The sequence below is a fragment of the Sarcophilus harrisii genome, chromosome 1 (genome assembly GCF_902635505.1).
Source record: "Sarcophilus harrisii chromosome 1, mSarHar1.11, whole genome shotgun sequence".
Classification (NCBI taxonomy): domain Eukaryota; kingdom Metazoa; phylum Chordata; class Mammalia; order Dasyuromorphia; family Dasyuridae; genus Sarcophilus; species Sarcophilus harrisii.
The window spans coordinates 422,677,912-422,688,799 of NC_045426.1; the positions used below are offsets into that span (position 1 = coordinate 422,677,912).

General features: G+C 36.2%; 1 pseudogene; it reads left to right on the plus strand.

Annotated features, from left to right (window-relative positions):
- The first annotated feature begins 300 nt into the window (after positions 1 to 300).
- Positions 301 to 9,680, plus strand: LOC100917834 (annotated as a pseudogene).
- The last annotated feature ends 1,208 nt before the right edge of the window (positions 9,681 to 10,888 follow it).

The following is a 10,888-nucleotide window of genomic DNA, read 5'->3' on the forward strand; positions in this document are numbered from 1 at the left end:
TGAATCAACAAATAGCTGGCCCTGGAGAGCTCTGTTAGGAAGCAAATTAGATCTCAGGAAATTTCACCTCATTTTTCACCTCATTCTTTACCTTAAGAAATTTTATCTCACGAACTTTTATGTGAAAAACTTTCATCTAAAGAACAGTAGACAGGCACAACAGCTCACAAGGTTAAATATCTGAAACCACTTTCCATTTCCCACTCCCCTACAAGTCTCTCCTGTCAAAGAAAGCTGGACATTGTCCCAGCTGCTTACTGCAGCCATATGTCTAAAGAGAGAGCCATTGAGGAGCTAGCCATGAATACCTTCCCTACAAATGAATCCAAGGAAACCCTTTTTGCACTCATTCCCCCTGAATAACCATTATTCCAGCCTTCAAATCCTTCAAAGAAAACAGCTTAGAAAAAAATGTGCCTCTAATTACCCACTGAGCATTGCCTTCATTGTGGTGAATGAGTTCTGTGAACAATTCTCCAATTATGGCATGAAAGCTGTGCTCACACTGTACTTCCTGTACTTCTTACCTTTTAGCCCAGATTTATCTATATATGGGTACCATGCCTTCAATAGCCTTTGCTATTTTATGTTCTTTTGGAAGCAAGAATAGCTGATTCTTGGTTGGGAAAGTTCAAGACAATCATCTATCTCTCCTTTGTGTATGTGTTGGGTCACTTGATCAAGTCTTTGGGTGCAGCACCAATTGTGGGGGAATGTAATACATGTGGTTTTATCCATGGTTGGTTTCTTCTTGATAGCCTTGGGAACAAACCCTTTTTGGCATGCTTTGGTGGAGACCTGTTTGAAGAAGAAAATGCAAAAGAAAGGAGCAGGTTTTCTATCTGGCGATTGATTCAGGGAATTTGACCTTTACCTTTGTCACATCCATGCTAAGAAGTCATTTACAAGATTTGGAGAAGCTTATTGTGCATTAGTCTTTGGGATTCCAGGAATCCTAATGGTACTAGCCCTTGTTGTATTTGTTCTTGGAAGAAAGATGTAAATAAAACCTTCCCTCTGAAGGAAATATAATGCTTAAAATCTCCAAATGTGTCTGATTTGCTATTTTAAATCATCTGAAGAACCATTCCAGTGAAATTCCAAAGAGAGAGCATTGGCTGGACATGGCAGGGGAAAAGTATCCACAAAAGCTCATCATAAAAGTGAAAGCTCCCCATGTACTGTTCCTTTATATTCCATTACCAATGCTCTGGACTATTTTGGATCAGCAGGGCTCTTAGTGGACTTTGCAAGATCTAGAATGAATGATAATGTTGGATTATTCAGGTTCTAGCCTGACCAGATACAAGTGCTGAATCCCCTCCTGTGCTTATCTTCATCCCTCTTTTTGACCTGGATATCTATCCTCTGCTCAAGGCGTGTGGAATAAACTTAATATCTATTAGGGAGATGACAACTGGTACGTTAGGTTACGCTAAATCTGGCAGATGATGAAGTGAAAATGGCTTTGATGAATTATCAGAACAGTTCTCTGTTTTCAAAGGCTATCAAACCAAGTCAGATAGTAGACCATTCCCATATGCTCCTGACCACAGGGAATTACACTATCACCACATATCTGTCACCAGTGAGCACATCCTGGAAGAGAAGAACAGACCCACCTTGATCATTCATGCAGATCAAAAGGGACTTTTCTGAATCCTTTTTTTTTTTAATAGCCTTTTATTTACAGGTTATATGCATGTGTAACTCTACAGCGCTAACAATTGCTCTTGTTCCTCTTGTTCCAATTTTTCACCTCTTACTCCTCACCCCCTCTCCTAGATGGCAGGATGACCAGTAGATGTTAAATACATTAAAACATAAATTAGATACACAATGAGTATACATGACCAAAACGTTATTTTGCTGTATAAAAAGAATCAGACTCTGAAATATTGTACAATTAGCTTTTGAAAGAAATCAAAAATGCAGGTGGGCATAAATATAGGGATTGGGAATTCAATGTAATGGTTTTTAGTCATCTCCCAGAGTTCTTTTTCTGGGCATAGCTAGTTCAGTTCATTACTGCTCCATTAGAAATGATTTGGTGGATCTCGTTGCTGAGGATGGCCAGGTCCATCAGAACTGGTCATCATATAGAATTGTTTTTGTAGTATATAATGATCTCCTGGTCCTGCTCATTTCACTCAGCATCAGTTCGTGTAAGTCTCTCCAGGCCTTTCTGAAATCATCCTGTTGGTTATTTCTTACAGAACAATGATATTCCATAATATTCATATACCACAATTTATTCAGCCATTCTTCAACTGATGGACATCCATTCAGTTTCCAGTTTCTAGCCACTACAAAAAGGGCTGCCACAAACATTTATGCACATTCAAGTCCCTTTCCCTTTATAATCTCTTTGGGATATAAGCCCAGTAGTAACACTGCTGGATCAAAGGGTATGCACAGTTTGATAACTTTTTGAGCATAGTTCCAAACTACTCTCCAAAATGGTTGGATTCGTTCACAACTCCACCAACAATGAATCAATGTCCCAGTTTTCCCACATCCCCTCCAACAATCATCATTATTTTTTCCTGTCATTTTAGCCAATCTGACAGGTATGTAGTAGTATCTTAGAGTTGTCTTAATGTGCATTTCTCTGATTAATAATGACTTGGAGCATCTTTTCATATGACTAGAAATAGTTTCAATTTCTTCATCTGACAATTGTCTGTTCATATCCTTTGACCATTTTCAATTGGAGAATGGCTTGATTTTATAAATTAGAGTTAATTCTCTATATATTTTGGAAATGAGGCCTTTATCGAACCTTGGACTGTAAAAATATTTTCCCAGTTTATTGCTTCCTTCTAATCTTGTCGCATTAGTTTTGTTTGTACAAAACTTTTCAGTTTGGTATAATCGAAATTTTCTATTTTGTGATCAGTAATGATCTCTAGTTCTGCTTGGTCATAAAGACCTTCCCTTCCACAGGTCTGAGAGGTAAACTATCCTGTGTTCTCTAATTTATTAATAATTTCATTCTTTATGCCTAGGTCATGAACCCATTTTGACCTTATCTTGGCGTACGGTGTTAAGTGGGATCAATGCCTAGTTTCTGCCATATTAGTTTCCAATTTTCCCAGCAATTTTATCAAACAGTAAGTTCTTATCCAAAAGTGGGTCTTTGGTTTGTCAAAGACTAGGTTGCTATATTTGTTGACTGTTTTATCCTTGAACCTAACCTATTCCACTGATCAATTAATCTATTCCTTAGCCAATACAAATTGTTTTGGTAACTGCTGCTCATAATATAATTTTAGATCTACAGCTAAGCCACCTTCATTTGATTTTTTCATTAATTCCTTGAAATTCTTGACCTTTTGTTTTTCCATATGAATTTTGTTGTTATTTTTCTAGGTCATTAAAATAGTTTTTGGAGTCTGATTGGTATAGCACTAAATAAATAGATTAGTTTAGGTAATATTGTCATCTTTATTATATTTGCTCGCCGTATCCAAGAGCATTTAATATTTTCCAATTGTTAGATCAGACTTAATTTGTGAAAAGTAGTCTGTAATTTTGCTCATAAAGTTTCTGATTTTCCTTGGCAGATAGATTCCAAATATTTTATATTATCTGTAGTTACTTTAAATGGAATTTCTCTTTGTAACTCTGACTGTTGGATTTTGTTAGTGATATATAAGAATGCTGATGACTTATGTGGGTTTATTTTATAATCAGCAACATTGCTAAAGTTGTGGATTATTTCTAATAACTTTTTAGTAGAATCTCTGGGGTTCTCTAAATACACCATCATGTCGTCAGCAAAGAGTGATAATTTGGTTTCCTCATTGCCTATTCTTATTCCTTTAATCTCTTTCTCAGCTCTTATTGCCAAAGCTAGCGTTTCTAATACAATATTAAATAGTAACGGTGATAGTGGGCAACCTTTTTCACTCCAGATCTTATTGGGAAAGGGTGCAGTTTGTCTCCATTACATATGATGCTTACTGATGGTTTTAAATAGATGTTGCTGATTATTTTAAGGAAAAGTCCATTTATTCCTATATTCTCAAGTATTTTTAATAGGAATGGATGTTGGATTTTGTCAAATGCTTTTTCTGCATCTATTGAGATGATCATATGGTTTTTGTTAATTTGGTTGTTAATATGGACAATTATCTTGATAGTTTTTCTAATATTGAACCAGCCCTGCATTCCTAGTATAGATCCTACTTGATCATAGTGTATTATCCTGGAGATGATTTTCTGTAGTCTTTTTGCTAATATCTTATTTAAGATTTTAGCATCAATATTCATTAGGGAGATTGGTCTATAATTTTCTTCTCTATTTTCAGCCTACCTGGTTTAGGTATCAGTACCATATCTGTGTCATAGAAGGAATTTGGTAGGACTCCTTCATTCCCTATTTTATCAAATAATTTATATAGCATTGGGGCCAATTATTCTTTACATGTTTGCTAAAATTCACATGTAAAACCATCTGGTCCTGGAGATTTTTTCTTAGGCAGTTGTTTAATTTCCTGTTCCATTTCTTTTTCTGAAATGGAACTATTCAAGCAATTTACTTCCTACTCTGTTAGTCAGGGAAGTCTATATTTTTGGAGGTAGTCATCCATTTCACTTAGGTTATCAAATTTATTGGCATAAGTTGAGCAAAATAACCTCTTATTATTTTCTATTTCCTTCATTGGTGGAAAGTTCTCCTTTCATTTTAAGCTACTAATTTCATTTTCTCCTCCTTTTTAATCAGATTTACCAAAGGCTTATCTATTTTATTGGCTTTTTCATAGAACCAACTCTTAGTTTTATTTATTAGTTCAATAGTTTTTTTACTTTCAATCTTTTTAATTTCTCCTTTTAATTTTAGAATTTAAAATTTAGTATTTGATTGGGGGTTTTTAATTTGGTCTTTTTTTATTTCTTTTAGTTGCAAGCCCAACATTAATCTTTTCTTCTCTGTTTTATTTAGTAGCCTTCTAAGTGATATAAAAATTCCTCCTATTACCGCTTTGGCTGATCCCCAAATGTTGGTATGATGTCTCATCATTGTCATTATCTTGGGTGAAATCATATATGTATCTATAATTTGTGCTTCACCCAATCATTCTTTAAGATGATATTGCTTAGTTTCAATTACTTTTGGTCTATTTCCCTAACTTTTGTTGAATGTAAGTTTTATTGCATCATGATCTGAAAAGAAAGCATTTACTATTTCTGCTTTCTTGCATTTAATTTAGTCTTTATGTCCTAATATATGGTCAATTTTGAATAGGTTCCATGAACTGCTGAGAAGAAAGTATATTCCTTTCTATCTCCATTCAATTTTCTCCAAAGATCTAACATACCTAATTTTTCTAATATTCTATTTACTTTAATTTCTTTTTATTTGTTTTGTAGTTTGATTTGTCTCATTCTGAGAGTGCAAAGTTGAGATCTCCCACTATTACAGTTTTGTTGTCTATTTCTTCTTTCAACTCTCTTAACTTCTCCTTTAGGAAGTTGGATGCCATACCACTTGGTGCATATATGTTTATATGATATTGCTTCGTTGTTTATGCTTCCCTTTAGCAGGATGTAGTTACCTTCCTTATCTCTTTTAATTAGATCAATTTTGCTTTGCTGATCTGAGATAAGGATGCTCCCTAGCTTTTTGACTTCACCTGAAGTCCAATAGATTTTGCCCAGCCTTTTACCTTTACTCCAATGTATCTCCTGCTTTAAATGTGTTTCTTGTAAACAACATATTGTAGGGTTCTGACTTTGATCCAGTCTGCTATCTGCCTCCTCTTTATGGGGAGTTCATCCCATTCACATTTATGGTTAGAATTACTAAATCTATTTCTGCCATCCTAATAACCCAGATTATGCTTTACTTTTTCTTGCCTCCCCAACCTCTTTCCCTTTTGAACTTATGTACCCACTTATCACGATACTACCATCTTATAACCCTCCTCCCTTTGAATCTTTCCTTCCTTCCTTATTACCTTTTTCTTTCCTTTCCTCTCCCCGTTTTTTAATGAGGCAAGAGAATTTTCTAAAACAAATGTCAATTATTTTTCTGACCAACTCTGATGAGAGTAAGATTCTTTTTTTTTTTTTTTTTTTTTTTTTTTTTAATTTAATAGCCTTTTATTTACAGGAATATACATGGGTAACTTTACAGCATTAAAATTGCCAAACCTCTTGTTCCAATTTTTCACCCTTACCCCCACCCCTCCCTAAATGGCAGGATGACCAGTAGATGTTAAATATATTAAAATATAACTTGATACATAATAAGTATAATGACCAAAACATTATTTTGCTGTACAAAAGAATCAGACTCTGAATTATTGTACATTTAGCTTGTGAAGGAAATCAAAAATGCAGGGTGCATAAATATAGGATTAGGGAATTCAATGTAATGGTTTTAGTCATCTCCCAGAGTTCTGTTTCTGGGTATAGCTGGTTCAGTTCATTACTGCTCCATTAGAAATGATTTGGTTGATCTTGTTGCTGAGGATGGCCTGATCCATCAGAACTGGTCATCATCTAGTATTGTTGTTGAAGTATATAATGATCTCCTGGTCCTGCTCATTTCACTCAGCATCAGTTCGTGTAAGTCTCTCCAGGCCTTTCTGAAATCATCCTGTTGTCATTCTTACAGAACAGTAATATTCCATAATTTTCATATACCACAATTTATTAGCATTCTCAACTGATGGACATCCATTCAGTTTCAGTTTCTAACTTACTACATAAAGGGCTGCACAAACATTCGTCACAGGTCCCTTTCCTTCTTATAATCTCTTTGGGATATAATCCCAGTAGTAACACTGCTGGATCAAAGGGTATGCACAGTTTGATAACTTTTTGAGCATAGTTCCAAACTACTCGATGAGAGTAAGATTCACACAATGTTCCTTCTCCTCTCTAAATACCCTCAGATATGATAAGTTTCCTTTGCCTCTTTGTGGGATGTGGTTTCCCTCTTTTTATCCCTCCTTCCCACCTTATTCTGCCATCATCCCTTTTCTATATCTACTTCCCTTTTTTATGTTATATCAGTACAATCAAATTATACATGTATTCTTTTTGTGTATCCACAATAGAAATACAATTCTCAAGAGTTATTTTTACCTTTTCTGCATCTCTTGCGTTCTATGGTTGGAGATCAAATTTTTTGTTTAGTTCTGTTTTTTTCTTCAGAAACAAATGGAATTCATTTGTTTCATTAAATTCCATCTTCTTCCCTGGAAGAAAATGCTCAGCTTAGCTGGGTAGTTTATTCTTGGCTGCATCCCAAGTTCTTGTGCTTTCGGGAAAATCATATTCCAGGCCCTTCGTTCCTTTAATGTGGAGGCAGCCAGATCTTGGGTGATCCTTATTGTGGCACCTCGGTATTTAAATTGTTTTTTTTTTTTTTTTTTTGGCTGCTTGTAAAATTTTTTCCTTAATCTGATAGTTCTGAAATTTGGCCACAATATTCCTTGGGGTTTTTATTTTAGGGTTTCTTTCAGAAAGTGCTCGATGAATTCTTTCAATGGCTATTTTACCTTCTGATTCTATTACATCTGGACAGTTGTCTTTGATGGTTTCTTGTAAAATAGTATCTAGGCTCTTTTTTTCATCATATTTTTTCGGAAAGTCCAATAATCCGCAGATTATCTCTCCTAGATCTATTTTGCAAGTCTGTCGTTTTTGCAAGTAGATAATTCATGTTTTTTTCCCAGTTTGTCATTTTTTTGTTTTTGCTTGACTGATTCTTGCTGTCTCAATGAATCATTAGTTTCTAGTTGTTCAGTTCTAATTTTTAAAGAATTATTTTCTTCATTAGCTTTTTTTACTTCTTTCTGTATATGTCCAATTGAGTTTTTAAATGTATTGTTTTGGTCTGTGGAATTTTTTTCCATTTCACTAATTTTTTTTTTACTGAATTATTTTCTTTTTCCAATTCACAGATCCTACTTTCTTGCGAGTTCTTTGTCTTTTCCAATTCACAGATCCTACTTTCTTGCGAGTTCTTTGTCTTTTCCAATTCACAAATCCTACTTTCTAGTGAATTCTTTATTTTTTCCAATTCACAAATTTTGTTTCCCTGCAATTCCTGGGAATTTTTTATCTTTTCCAATTCGTATTTCAGGAAGTTGTTGGTCTCTTGTAAGGCTTCTCTTTCCTTTCCCCATTTATTTTCTAACTCTCTTTTGAGACTTTTAATGGTCTCTTCTATGAGAGCATCATGTAAAGGAGGACAGTCTGATGCATTTTTGCTGTTTGCTGTTTCTTCAGGTTTGCTGACCTGCTCTTTTTCTGCATAGAATCTGTCGATCGTTCATTTCATCTTTTTATTCATGTTTTAAAGCCTTTAGGGTATGTCTCCTAGGCAAGGGGGTTACCAGCTTCCTCTGCAGAACAGGGAGAGATGTAAATCGATTTCCAGCTCCGAGGTATGGGAGTGCTCTGAGTGAGAGTTTTCCCTTTCCCCAACAGGAGGTGGATGTAGCACTGGCCGAGCTATCAAAGTGCCCAGTTGGGCTGTGTGGGTTAGTGATTGCCCTAGGCTAGAGACTAAGGGGTGAAAGTGTCACTGCCCCAGGCCAGAGCCTCTTGTTGGACTGTGAGTATTAGCAGCTGACTGCAGACCAGATTCTACTGAACTCTGCCCAGAACTTTGCCCCAGAGTTTCTGCCCGACAAATCAACCCTGGGAAAGCTCTATGGCCCCAAGCCAAGCCCCCCACTGAGCAGATTGGAGGCTAACCTGGGCTGTGTCCTCCTGCCGTGCAGGATCGCAACTGCCCCAAGGAAAAGCCCCGAACTGAGGGTTAGGGCTGCACGCTTGTGCTGAGATCTGTGCTTTCACTTTCAGTTTGAGGCTCTCCTGGGACCTAATTTCTCTCCCAGTCTGTGCTGATCTCCCCCCTGGCCCTGGAACCAACCTTTTTTTGGCGAGACTGCAGATTTACTTCTGCTGGTGAGTTGTTGTACTTCTTATCTTTACAAATTGTAGCAGTCAAGACTATTTTTGAGGCTCGATATAATATTGATAGAGAGGGTAAGAGAAGAGCTTAGAAAGTCACGTGTGCCTTCTCTGCCATCTTGACTCTGCCCCACTTTTCTGAATCCTGATGAAGGACATGGTACCTCAACAGTCAATGGAATGGCAGCAGTGAGATTTAGTAACACCTTGGATAAAGATGTTAATCTCACCTTAAGCAGAGATGACTCCTTCAGTGTTGGTGAAGACTATGGCATCTCTGCCTACAAAACTGTGGAAAAGGAAAAGTACCATTATGTGTACTGAAGGAAATAAGACAAGGACTTCTTGGACCCAGGATGGTTTGATTTTGGTGCAATATACATAAATATTATTACTAATAATTCTGATTAGTGTCTGCAGGCATGGAAAACTGAAGATATTCCATCCAAACAAATATTTATTGCATGACAGTTGCCACAGTAAATAATATTCCCTGGAGGTGTTTTCTGTCACTGGGCTTGAGATCTCCTATGCTCAACATGAAGGCAGTGTTGCAACCAAACATGAGAAATGTCATCATACTTATTATTGCACAGCCCAGTGCTTTGGTACAGTGGGCCAGCTTTATCTTGTTTTCCTGCCTCCTGCTTGTCGCTTGTTTTGTCTTTTCCATAATGGGCTACTACTATACCCGCGTCATACCAGAAGATCCTTATAACCTGGAAAACACCTTTCCACATTAAGGGAAAGATGAGGGACCTGGAAACCAAGAAGACAAAATTCTGATTGCTCCCTTAGCTCTATTCCAATCCTTTATTTTTTTTGTCATGCATAATTAGACTAACTCATCCCTGGTCCTGGCCGTAGGCTACATGTACAGTGAATATCCTTCCCACTGGGCTAAGTCAAAGTGGTAGTGCTGATCTCACAAGAGACACTGTTCTGCAGCTGTCTTTCATTCTCTCCCTCTGGGGCCACCAACCCTGGAACAACCCTCTTGAGCAAGAAATTGAACCACTCCATACCTCAGCCCTATCACCTATTCACGAAAGAATAGAGTCTGCCCATATATTGTTTCCATGAAGTTGGGACAGTGTTGCTGCTTGTGTAGCTAAAAGAATGTGAAGAAAATAATTTAGCATTTGTTGCTGTGTAAAAAAAAAAAAGAATAGTAGACAGCTAAGTGGGGGGAAACTGAAAGACATACTCAAAAGTTTTCTGGAACTGGGTCTAGCAGTATTGATTAATATTGACTCTGCCTGTGGCTTTGACAGAGAAGGATCTAACTAGCATACTAGCACATACCAGGTGAGAGAAATTCCAGAAGGAGCAAAAAAATGAGGATAACATGGTTAGGAGCCCAAATTGTGGCTTAGAGAAAGAAATAAGTCACTGGGGTTGGGTCCCCTGATAGAATTCAGGGGAAAAAAAAAACATTACTTGCAATTCAAAAGTAAGACTTGATTAATAAGAAGCTGGTATAAATGAAATGAAACAAAATAAAAATGTGTACAAAAAGTGAAAAAGAACTCAACAGCAGATAGGTACTTTGGTATAAAACACACACTGGGACTTATATTCAGAAGATAGTAAAGTTGGAAAAAAAGCCACTTCTATCCCCAAAGACTGACATCAAATTGTCACAAGCCCAAAATACTTCTTAGAAGAACTTAAAAAGAAATTTAAAAATTAAATAAGAAAGACTGAGGAAAAATAGAAAATAAATAAAAGCAATCCAAGAAGATTATGAAAATAAATAAAGATTATGAAAAAAAAAGTATAAAGTAACCAACTGGAAAGAGACACATAACCATAAGGGTGAAAATAACTAGTTGAAAACTAGAATTGGATAAAAAGAATCAAATGATATTATAGAACACAAATAAATTATAACATTAGAGAAATAGAAAAGAATCTGAAACATCTCATTAGAAAAAAACATTACCTGGAG